Genomic DNA, 13,668 nt, shown 5'->3' with positions numbered 1-13,668 from the left:
TCTAGGACTACTGAAAGACTTATGAATAGGACTGGACTAATCCAAATTGTCCTTGTGCTACTGGACTACATGGAGCAGCTGCACTAGTTCTACAATATGAATAGCTCCACCAAACTGTATGAACAGAGTACCAGCGAGCCTGTCTCTTCCTCAAAGGAAGTGCATCGCTCAATCCACTTCAAAACTGCAAGTCTGTGATGGTGCAGGAAGGATGACTAGAATCAAATCCTTACTGGGTCCCACAGAGGATTACCTTGTGCTGTGCATGCTCTGGAAACTAAGGAACTATGAGGAACAGCTGAAACAGCTGGGTATGTTTTGCCTGGATTACAGAAAAATAAAGGAAGACACGATAGTGATCTTCAAATGTCTGCAAAGAAACATGGAGCACTGCCTTGTACAACCAAGTGGATCCATTTAGCTCTGTATTGTCTACACCAACATTTTGTTGGACTTCAGTTCCCAGCAGCCCTAGATGACCTCCAAGATCTTTTCCAACTCTGTAATGCTATGATGATATTTTTCATTTTTTGCAAATGCCCCATTGGCTGGCATAATAATATTTCTCCGTGAACACTAGGTTTAGGGAGGTTTTTAAAAGCATCTCTTTATATCATTACAATTAGGTTGTTGCACAATGTTGTTCTCTTTTGTTTGCATCACCACCAGCAGCAGCACATGAAGGGAGCTGGAACCATAGCAGTGCCCTCTCAGTGGTGGCACTGCTTTCTCTGAGAAGGGGATGGAGCAGGATAGGGTGGTGGTGAGGTCTGGCCCCTTGCCTGGCTAATTCAACAACTGAATCCTTGCTGGATCCAGGAATTAGAAGGCACTCAGTCACACAGCCCTAACATGAGTTGTATAATCACAGTTTAAATGTGGGCAAATATTTCATTTGTGAACCTGGCTGTTATGAATGGAAACTCATAACTGTCCCAAGCGTTTGGTTGAATTACAATGTTGAATAATGTTGAATTACAATGTAATATCTATTCTTTTAACAAAAGCCATCACATTAGGAAAATCTAATTTTTTCTGGCTGTGGCCTGGAAAATGCTTTTGTTATATAGGTATATTTAATTTTATTCTTTTAAAATTTCATTTTGTATGCTGCTTTCGCACTTAAATGTGCCAAAAATGGGAAATGGGGGGGGGGGGGAGGATGAAGACTCCTCAATGTATTATTTCAGTCAGTCTTAAAGGCTTATTCATTTCAAAGCATAATATGCCATTCTAATTAATTAATTAATTATGATGATGATAATATTAATAATATTATAACATTTTAAATCCATTGAAACATAAAGTCTCAATCATGAAAACATTCCAATTAAAAAAAGAGATTAATGCACAATAAAATGTAAAACGGAGTTTTAAAAAGGCAGACTGGGTTTCATTTGAAAGTGCTAATTGGCACTATCTTTTACCTGCAAGTTAAAAAAAGAAATTCAGCTATACAGTATATATAATAAGAACATAAGAAAGGTCATGCTGGATCAGAATAAAGCCCCATGTAATTCAGCATCCTATTCTGATACTGGCCCACTGTGGCAAGTACAGTAATCTTCTCTCACTCCTGCTCCTTAGTAACTGAAGGTCACCTATCATAGGAGGGGAAAGCAAGTTGGTAAATTTTAGTACATTTAAGGGCCTATTTAGTACATTTAAGGGCCTATTACTCCTCAGTTCACCCATTAACTACTAGTCCATATGAGCATGTATCAAGATTCAGCTATCACTGCTAATGTGGACAGAAAAGTATGGTGTGAAGTTGTGCTGTCCCTCACTTTTGATTAACACCCCCCCCCCCCAAAAAAAAACCCATGACAGGATTCAAGCATATGATCCTTAGAAAATTCACCCAAGTTCTATGTCAGGTAAACCATTTCCCTATTCCTTTGTGGATCAAGTGTTTCTAAAGTAAGGTAAAAGGTAAAGGACCCCTGGACGGTTAAGTCCAGGCAAAGGCGACTATGGGGTTGTGGCTCTCATCTTGCTTTCAGGCCAAGGGAGCCAGCGCTTGTCCAAAGACAGCTTGTGGCCAGCATGACTAAACTGCTTCAGGTACAATGGAACACCGTGACGGAAACCAGAGTGCATGGAAATGCCGTTTACCTTCCCACCGCAGCAGTACCTATTTATCTACTTGCACTGGCATGCTTTCAAACTGCTAGGTTGACAGGAGCAGGGACCGAGCAACAGGAGCTCACCCCGTCGCGGGGATGCAGGTGGTGTTGTGGTCTAAACCACTGAGCCGCTTGGGCTTGCCAATCAGAAGTAATAGCAATTAAAAGAAGAGGAATCCGTTGCTGTTTGGCCTTCTCAAGCTTTTCTAAGCACCAGTAATTTTTCTCTACTTCTCGAGCTTTTCTAAGCACCAGTAATTTTTGCTTTGAAATCCGCCTAAGTCTGTTTTTAATAATAATAATAATAAAACCCACAGAAGTACTAAATTAGCAGCAGACTCTCTTTTGATGAACATCTCATGCACAACCTAAAAGTACATAGTAGGAGGGAGCCATTCCTCTAAACAGCTTTTGAAGTAGCATTCGAAGGCCAGTAAGCAATGTTTCTAGGGGCCACAGTGAAATGTACAGTGCAAACCTAGGATTGCTTACTTGAAAGGATTGAAGTCTTAGCCTCTTTTGGAAGGATGTATTCACAGATATGTACCATGCCGTTAACAGAGACTGCAAAGTATGTTTTGAAAAGGGGCATGAGAAGTGAACGTGTTTTCTCCTCTTTCTTCGATTTAATTAACAGTTCCACAGCTGTTGGAAGACTATACTGTAACTTCCATCACCTTTAGTCATGCTGGTTGCAACTGATCAGGGTTCAAGTCCAACAATGTCTAGAGTGTCATAGGCTGCCCAACCCTGATTTAGACACTTAAGGAGAAATCAAATATTGGAAGTTTCGCATTCATGTATTTTTGATCTCTAATATATTAAACAATGCCTCCAAGACATGTAACCTATTTAATCAGGTGCAGCTAACCGATGCCATTGATTTCATGGCGGACATAGGCACAATTAAATTTCTCTACTTGGGGGTGGGGTGGTTTATGATTATTATTTTTTTAAGTATCAGTTTTCTGTAACTAATGGCCATCATTTTATTGTCCATACATATTTAAAACAGTTCTTGTGAAGGTGTTGGAGATTCACAGATTTTATGTTAAGAGATCCCATGCGAGAAGTGAAATAGATTGCCATTTGTGATAATAAAATTCTTCAAGAAGAATGAAAATCCTCCTGCAACTATTGATTTATGTCTCTTTTACTGTTAGCTTTAATTACCAAAAACATAAAAACCGTACAGCTCTCCAATACTAGAGCATACAATAATTAAAAATCTATGGCCGAAAATGCATTTTTATATAAGATAAATTAATTTCATGACTTAAAAGGTGCTAAATGAATTCAGTGATATTTCAATGAGTCTGAAGCACACTTCTTCATCTATGCTACAATCCGGCAATTTAGTAAAGAAATTGATGTCCAATGTAAAACAGGATAGGAAGAATTCAGAAGGAAATGTTTAGAAAGGAAAACATATTAAATCATACATTGAGTAGAAACACATTTTATAATAATAATATCAATAAATGCAACTGTGTTATGATCTTCCTTTTAATTTGTCTCTTGAATAGCTCATATTTTTTTTGGCCCAGGGTCAATTTTTGTTCTTTCAGGGGACAGGGAGGTAGTAATTACTGTGCTTTCCTTTTGTGTGTGAGAAAGGGACTCACAAAACATCTTAAATAGGTACAGGGCTTTTTTCAGCTGGAACTCACTAGACCTCAGTTCCGGCACCTTTCAGATGGGTGCCATTGCCATTATAAGAGAACAAGGGAGGTGTTCATACTGAATTCTGGCACCTCTTTTTCTAGAAAAATAGCACTGAATAGGTGCATCTTAAACCATGAATGCATGTAAAAACAGGCCTTATTTTTTTTTATTCCCTGGAAATATTATCACCTGAAGAGTTTATTTAGGGCCTGGCACAAAACAAGGGATGTGATATAGAGACTAGAATGTGCAAAAATGTGGATGTGAAGCAGCCAATCACACAGAACTAATATTTGTGTCAGCATTGTAAAAGGACATGTGTTAAGGTTTAGTTTTGTTATTATCAACCCAAAACTTTATTTTATTTTATTTTTTAAAACATCAATTAATACTACCCAAACATTTCCCCATTGGGAGACAGTTGGGAAGGGTTTGGGGTTTTTTTTACGAGAAAAAGGATCTTCAGCAAAGCAAGCACATGAATTTTAAAAAAAACAAATGAAAAGCAACAGCACCGATAATGAAACTCTTTATACTCTCCGTCAATTTAAGCTGCAATTCCTCCTCATCTGTTTTTGTGCCCTGAAATCTCATTAAAATTGGCAGCGGTGTGCTTTAATGTTGAAATACTATTTAATTTTGTCATCTGCCTTTGCAGAAGTTAATGTAATATCTAACTGTTTTTCTGTACAAACAAATAACATCTTTCCAGGGAATGAATATAGATTTGAACCTGTCTGCAATACAGAAAAATAGCAAAGACTAAGGGAAGGAGAGCTCTAGATCTTCACATCAAATGTTTTCTTTTTGACCTGCATTTTTTTCAGATCAAAACCTGCCATTGAGTATATAAACTTCTCTGAAAACACCTTACTTTGTTCAATCATTTTGATCCTCAGGAGAGACCCTCTTAGTATTTATTTCATTTATTTCTGTAAAAAAATGGGTTTACAACCTACTAGAACAAAAGACCTCTACACTATTTGGAATAGTGTAAAATATTCTATTAAAATACCAATAAAAAAGCAAAGTTTAAAAACAGGTTATACAAAAAAGGATCAGTAATCTTTAACACTCAACATCTTACTAAAATTGATTTAGTGGGGTGGACATTTCATAGAATTGTAGAGTTGGAACAGACATCAAGAATCATCTAGTCCAACCCCCTGCAGTGTAGAAATCTGAACGAAAGCATCCAACCTCTGCTTAAAAACCTCCATAACCTTCCGAGGGTGTCTGTTCTACTGTCTAACAGCTCTAAGTGCTGCCTGATGTTTAACCTGAATCTCCTTTCTTTTAACTTGTATTCATTGGTATGGGTCCTGCCCTCCAGATCAAGAGAAAACAAGCTTGCTCCATCTTCCATGTGATAGCCCTTTAGATATTGAAGATGGCTATTATATCTCCTCTCACTCTCATCTTTCTCGTGTTATACATACCTAACTCCCAACCATTTCTCATAAGGCTTGGTTTCCAGACCTTTGATCATCTTTCACCCTCCTCTGCACAGGATTCAGCTTGTCAATATCCTTCTTAAATTGTGGTGCCCAGAACTGGACACAGTGTTCCAGCTGTGGCCTGACCAAGGCAGAGTAGACTGGTCCTATTACTTCCCTAGATTAGGACACTAGACTTGTGTTGATGCAGCCTAGAAAGCATCAGTTTTTTGCTGCTGCATCACACTGTTGACTCACGTTAAGCTTGTGGTCTATTAAGACCTTAGATACTTTTCACATCACTACTGGCAAGCCAGGTGTGCCCCATTTTATACTGGTGTATCTGGTTATTCCTGCCTAAGTGTAGTACCTTACATTTGTCCCTATTGAAAGTAGTTTTGTTCTTTTGGGCCCAGTTCTCCAATCTGTTGCGGCTATCTTGAATCTCATTTCTGCCTTTTGTGGCATTAGCTATCCCTTCCAGTTTAGTATCATCTGCTAATTTGATGAGCATCCCCTAAATTCCTTTGCCCAAGTCATTTATAAAGACATTGAACAACAACAACGATCTCAGGACAGAACCTTGGAACCCTGCGGCGCCCCACTTGTCCCTTTTCTCCAGGACAATGATAGTTACCTTAGTCTTATTTTCCCCAAATTTTGAAAATGGGGACAACATTTTCCTGCCTCCAATCTGCAGAGACCTCACCAAGAATTCTCAAAGATAATAGACAAAGGCTTTGAAGTTACATCCACAAGCTCTTTTAATATCCTTGGATGCAGCTCATCAGGCCCTGGAGATTTGAATTCAATTAAAGTAGCTAGGTGTTCCCTTACCAATTCTTTTCCTATCTTGGGCTGCAGCTCCCTTCTTGTGTTGTTTATTCTGTTATCACTAGGTGGGCACTGCTTCCCTGACAGAGGCAAAGTAGGTGTTGAGCAGTTCCACCTCCTCTCTGTCACCCAATAGCATTTCTCCCATCCATCTTTGAATCCCTTCTCTTTGATTATTTCTGACCATGCGATCTCATCTAGTACTTCCTTCAGCTTTTTGACATCAGCCTTCTTAAAGTTCTATCAATGCTACATAGGATGTTGGGATACATGCACTTATTTAGGTAGCGGATTGTGGGACAGTAAATGAATATCCATTACCATTCTACAACTGCACATCAAGCAATGGCAAATATATTTCAAAAATCCTTAATTTTATCAAAACAGGAATACACACACACACACACACACGCAAAACATTTTTCCTTAATCCCATAAACATCAATGACTGATGTCACAGCCATCTGATGAAACAGAAGGCATTACTAGTAACATATTTTATTTCCCATCAATATTAGATGATATGCATGACTTTAAATGCAACTGCTCATCACATGTATTTTCTTGCTGCAAACACCAAGAAAGATTGATTTCATTTGGTGATACTCTTAGCTCATAAAACCTGCTTATATTGTTTTCAAGTCTCCAGAGTCAATGTATATATGTATTCCAAAGGCAAAGTTCAAATGACTAAAGAAAAATGTATATTAAAGAAGGCTTTGAGACTCAAGAGGAAGGGGTGGGGACAGAAATCCCTATGAATTTGTCTCCAAGTTGGAAGAAGGTGAAGTATCATACATACTTGAAATGTTGTCATAACATTACACCATTCAGTTGCTTCCTGGAGATCTAAGTGAGCACAGTTAAATGAAAAATATTGCATGCCTAACTTACACATGACACATTTTTAGTAGAGGCAGGCTTTTAACTGTTAGAAAACTACCCTTAGACTACAGCAGGGATCACCAACACAGCACCTGAAGAATCCAGTGTATCCTCTATAGTGCCTAGGAAGGTCTCCATAAATATCTCATTCAGAATCTACAATGTATGAGGGGCTGTTTTCTCTTCCTGCTCTGTTCCTGTTTGCACTGACTCACCCCCTTGAACACACACCCTTAAAGGTACCCGCGTTTTCTGGATGCCACAATTAGACACTCACCTTCCCTTCTGTCTGAATGGAACTATGATGCCACTTTAAACAGGCGTGGCTTCCCCCAAAGCATTGTGGAAGCTGTAGTTTGTTAAGGGGGCTGAGAGTTGTTAGCAGGCCCTTATCCCCTTCACAGAATTACAGTTCCCAGAGTTCCCCAGGAAGGGGGATTGACTGCTAAACCATTCTGGAAATTGTAGCTCTGTGAGGGGAATGGGGTTCTCCCAACAACTCTCCACACCCTTAACAAACCACAGCTCCCAGAATTCAATGGGAGAAGCCACACCTGTTCAAAGTGGGATCATGGTGCTTCAAACGTATAGTGCAGACCTTTTACTCTCTGACCACAGCAACTTCTCTAGGTCCATTTCTGGTTTTTCTACTGATGTCAGGCTGCATAATGCTGCTCACAGTTGGATGTTGCAGGTGTGCATTCTAGAAAGCAGTTTTTCCGTATGTGTGTCTGACTGATTTTCTTTGTAGCGTGTTGAAGCAGAGGAAAAGGTGGTGGTGGTGGTGCAGCAGCAGCAGCAGCATAGGAGCTGTGGTCAGGGTCTGGCTTCACTCTCCCTCAGCCAGCATTGCACTCATCAGCATGTCTGCAAATCCCTTTTCTCATCTCTTTAAGTGTGTGTGTGTGTGTGTGCTATTTGTCTTACAAGTGCCTACATAGAAAGCTACAATAAATGGTAAACTGTATGGCACAGTAATGTTCATTACACCATTACCTATCCATTGTCTCCCATTCTGATACACTGTCAAAGTGTGAAAGGGGTAGGGCAAGGCAGCAGGGTGGTGGGGCTCAATGAAGAGTGGTGGGTTTGAGGAGGACAGATGAACATGGTGACAGTGGAGCTGTTGTTGGCTATCAAACTTCTCTACAACACTGGAAACATCCAGAATGTATGGCATAGTACTCTCTCTCTCTCTCTCTCTCTCTCTGTGTGTGTGTGTGTGTGTGTGATGGGAATGAAGAAGTGGGAATGGTTTGTTTGCATACAAGATGTTTAAAAATCAATGAAACATTAATAACAATGGATGAAGTTGGAAGTCTAGTATTTTAATATCAATTTACCTATATATGAAGGATAACATAATTTCTAAAATCTTCATTAATCTGCAATTTCTTCAGCTGAATCAACATGTTCTGCAAGCACTCAAAGGATGCTTTCTTCTTAAAGTTCATTTACAAAAACTGGTTCCTATGGTATTTTGACATTTTTAGGTAGGAGAGTCTTTCCTCTGATAAGTGCAACAGCTTTCATCTTCAAATCCCATCCATATGTCATTCTTTTTTTTAAGAAGTACTTATAGCCAGTTGATTTCTTTGGATAGTTCCTATTGTGAATAACCCTAGAACAGGTCTCTAAGCTTTTAAGTAAATAATTGGCACTAAAATTGGTTTTACCCACTTGTTCCCTATTTTGAAGAGGTTTTCGAGTGCAACGAGAGAAAAGGGAGCAAAGCAATCTGATATGAGGTTAAGATGAAGGAGACAGGCACAGTGATAGCATATTCACTGTCTTAAAATACATGTGTGTGTATTTATCTAGCCAGTAGAGTAGATGTGGGAGCCATTAAAATAATCATCATACAGAAGTGTCGTGTTATGGTTCACTGAGGAGCATTCTAACGCAGCATTGTCAGGTATCAAATGGTTTTGCATGGACTATGTGTGAGCACGTGTCAGTGTGTGCACTGAAGCAAGTGTGGTGATGAGTCTGAGCATGCAAAGCAATCACAGTACATACTGTAGCAACACATGATAATTTGGTTCGTCAGTACTTCTGCACTCTGGATGAAAGCCAAAAAGATGGGTGCCTTGGGTTGCTTTATTGATTTATCAGCATTTCCTCATCACAATCCTGCCTGCTGCTATTAAAATCCACAAACCTGCCACATCTGCTGAGTGGAAATAATGATAATCTTCTGTGTATACTCAAAATAAAGAGTGCTCATGATATGAGAGGCTTACATGCTACGGTAACAAGAGCAATACAGTAAGCTGTGCTGCCAGTTGATTAAATCACCTCTTCAATATAAACATGAAGAACTGACAGCTGTATATTTTCTTTGGGGATTTATATTACCATCTGGCTTTATAATTTGCAGATGGAAGTTGTGCGTTGTGTTGTCATTTGCTGGTTTTAAGGTAATCTAGAGAAAGGCAGCTCTGACTTCATATTTGTTTGGTAATATCTTGCACATGATTCATTAACATTCCTAATTATCAGAGACTAAAGGAAACCAAATGCATGATAAGAGATGTGAATTACAGCAGTGAAATATTTCTTGCATGTCTGCATTTTATTAAAATGTGTAGTAAAATTTAGTTAAAATAGTCTGATTTTTTTTTTTAAAAAGCTCAAAACCAGGCCTAGCACCAACTTGGTGTGTGGTTCTGCAAATGTCAGAATCCATACCATTGCCAGGGGTCAGGGTACCAAGTCCGCTCTACCCTGGTACTTTTGGTGGCTGGTGCGCCCATCTTTATCTCCCCCAAAAGTAATGCACAAAAAGTATCACTGTCAGACCTTACCAGGAAGAGTCATTGTCTCCTGTAATTGGGCTCTAAGTAAAACCAATTGACCAAGCCTCACAAAGGGAAATTGATTGTAAGTGCAACATCATGCCAACCATCATCCTCCCTCTAATGGTGCCCAGTCCCCAATATCCCATAGGAAGGTAGAGTTTGTGTGCTGACATTAGGAACACTTTCGGACTTTATACGTCAAAGCTAAGCCACCAGCCTGGAAATCAGAAGTTATCATCAATCATTGGGTTGGATCCAGACTTAGTTGTGCTTAGAGTAGACCTATTAAAATAAATGGTGTATGTGTTAGTCATGGTCAACTTGACCTGTTGATTTCAATGGTTCTAGTCTAAACACAGCTAGGTCTGGATCCAACCCAGAAAGTCCAGCTCCGCATTGATTCTGGTAACTTTATGTGATCCAGGTGCTAGCTCTGTCAGCAATATCAAGGTTAAGGCTACTAGGGAGGAGGATCTTCATATGTTCAGTATTAAAAGTCTAAAGCTGTGGTTGTCTTGTTCATCAATAAATTCTTTAGAAAGAAAATTAACTGGAATTTCTTTGGGGGGGGGGTTAAGTGCATGCAAGAAAAATATTATTTGAAAAGCAAAATAAGGAAAAATATTCTTGAGAGAAAGGTGGAAAGGGGAGACAAGAGAGACCCTCAAGGGAAAAGAAGTTTGTTGACCTAGTTATTGCTATGCACCAACATCTAAGTGAGTTTCATGGCTCCTAATAGGTTTTTCTCACACACCAGTGTGTTTCAGAGATAAATAATTCAGAATCACATAGGTCTATTGATGAAATATAGGTATTCCACTGTTGGTGCGTGCAGAAAATTCAGAAACTTCAACTGGCTATTTCTAATGCATGAGCATTTCCAGGAGTTGTGAAAAATACCAATGAGGAGCTGCGGGAGATACACAGAAATATATTCATGAGTGCAAAGATTAACCCCCCCCCCACACACACACCTTGGAGTTTATAAAGAAGAAGTGCAAATACCCAGAGGACCAGTTTAGATTTCCAAACCTGTGGTTTTACTACCTAAAATCTGTAACCCCAGCAATACGTTGTCATTTGATAAATTGTACCAATGTGCTATGTTAGATCCAATAATGCCATATCTATTTACATTTATGAACCGCTTCCTCCACCTCCTTTAAAATTTGTCATTCAGTAAAATCATTATATGATAAACTGCTGACAAGAGCTAGCAGTGTTAATATATATGATAGATTTTTTGATATATATTGTATATATGGAAACATATATATTCCTAAACAGTTACAGCTATCTGAAGCTCCAGTTCTTACCTCAAACTTCCTTTAAAATATATAATATAAAATGTATATAAAATGTTTTGTGTCTCCATTAAAGTCCTATATTCAATATATGCTTATTTATTTTTTAAACATCTGGATCCTTCACAAAACCACAGCACAGATAGGAGTTGTATTCCTTTAGAACATTTGGCATGTGAATATTATAAGGATGTGAATGCAGAAGGAAACTGTACGTCTATTTGTAAAACATCAAATTAAACACAGAATAAGGACATTGCTACCACTAGTCCTTGGAGTTTTCATTGCTAGTTAGTTTAAAATTGCATGTGAAATTATTTTAAAATCATGTCAAATGCCAGCTGTTTTGTGCAAGACACACCAATTCCAGGAAATGACAAGGCAATCATTGTATTGTTTTTAACACTCGATTTGGAGCCACCCAGAGTGGCAGGGGAAACTCAGCCAGATGGCGGGGTATAAATAATAAATTATCATCATCATCATCCAGTTTTGTGTCAAAAATATGTATGTACTGTATATGATTACAGTTGATAAAAGGTTTCAGCAGGTTCAAATAGAGACATTTTGAGCATAGAAACTGTCCTTGAAATGCATAGCTGATCTTTTAAAATTTCAGATCTAGGTTGGTGAAAAGTGTTTGCCCTTTAGTGTTATGGGATCTCCATGTCTATCGAACTCAAAGGCCCAAGCGATTGTGAGCTTTTGGTCCGCAGTGGCAAGGGTTCGACCAGCTGGCTTTGCCAACAGAGAGCTCACCTGCTTGTGGAGCTGAGTGACCGTGGGGGAGATTACTGCAGTCCATCATTAGCTGGAGGGAAACTTTTGGCTACTGATGGGCTATAGGATCCAGCAAAACTCTTGCTATGCTGGCAGAATACCACATACATCAGATTGAAAAGAGCTTGATTAGATACTCAAGATAGCAAAATGATAGGTTTAGAAGCAGTAAGCATTTCCCCATACTATCATGCCCAGAATGAGGGCAGCAATAAAATCCCACTAAAATGTGTAACAGGCATGCTCCCAAATGAAGCCTAGCACAGATGATCTACCTGTTACAAAGTAAAATGCTATGTACATGGATTATTCTATTAGAGCATAGATATGGAAATCTGATGACGCCATTCATAAGCTGATCTAGTGGTGCAGCAATAAAACTGGATAGGGGACCGCATGCTGAGGTTCATGGGGTTGGACTAGATGAGTCTGGGGATTCCTTCCAGTTCTGTGATTGAAAGCTACTTCTGCCTCAACTTCCATTCTGATACTTTCATCCACACAGGGGACATATTATTTATGCAAGAGCAGGTTTCCAATCCATGATTGGCCAATGGACAGGTGTTGCTTTTTACCTGCTGTACATTACTCTGACACTTAACATAAGAAGAGCCCTGCTGGATCAAGGCAAATGGTCATTTAGTCCAATTCCTGTTTCCCTACAGTCTCCAACTGGATATCTATCAGAATCTCATAATTAGGACATGAGCCTAATAACATTCTCCTGCCAATGACCCCCAATAACTGGTCATTCAATGGCATCATGTTTTTGGATTATTTTTGGTATTGACCAGAATTACTTCTGGTAGCCATTGATAGCCTTATTCTCACAGCCATCCAAGCTGACAATCATCACTACATTTTAGGGTGCTGTATTCTGCATGTGCTGTTCTGAATCTTCTACTATGCAACTTTCTTGGTTGACCCCTGTTTTCTGGTATAACAAGTTAAGTCCATATTCCAGTCTCAAGTCTTCATTCTAAGTGTGGTGGCAAGACAAAAAAGCATGCATTCTGCAGTGTTTTCTCTTGTGTATAACGTAGGAGGGGAAGCATAGGCCACATAACAAGTTAAATACTTTGCTGTGTAGGGAACAAGCAATGTTGCAAATCAATAGGTTTCCATTATTGGCTTCTTTGCTCTCCCTGCAATCAAATCTTTAGATTTTGTTTCAAGCTAGACTGGGCGATGCCATAGAAACAATCTATATTGCAGTTCTGAGTGGCTGTAGGTCAAAAAGATGAATTTCTAAAGGGAGAATCATATGCATTTTCCCTCGGCACAAGCAGTGTGTCCTTTCCTTGGAAACACTGAACCAGTAATGATGGCTATTAAAGGAACAATGGGTGAGTTACACAGAAAATTCTTTGGTGACGTTAATTTGTTCTGTCCCTTTTCTAATTTAGGAACAAGCAGTGGCTAAGTAGCATAAAAACAGAAACCATTTCTGGGAGCAAAGAAAAATAAAATCTTACTGGGAAAGCACATTTCTTCTTGTGGAGTTAATTGCACTGTCAACTTTTTGGATAGTATAAAAGTGGCCAATTTCAACAGAATGATCACCAGCTTGCTGGCTTGCAAAAATAGACCCAGAGTGCAAAATATTTCTCGTGTACAAAGTTCAAAGATGGGGAATGAGTAAGATTTAAAAGTGACTACTTTTTAAAAAGTGGCAGGGTTTTAAAACTGCCAAGAGAAAGAGTGTGCATGAGAAAATCAATCTCATAGCAGGAAGTATACCCCAGTGAAAATGAGTTGCTATATACAGTACAGTCGTGGAGGCCTGGATAGAACACTCACAACAAAGCATTCTTTGACTTTAACCCTGATGGCAACG

Source organism: Podarcis pityusensis (genome assembly GCF_964106645.2).
Source record: "Podarcis pityusensis genome assembly, chromosome: 7".
Classification (NCBI taxonomy): domain Eukaryota; kingdom Metazoa; phylum Chordata; class Lepidosauria; order Squamata; family Lacertidae; genus Podarcis; species Podarcis pityusensis.
This window is presented reverse-complemented; position numbering follows the sequence as displayed.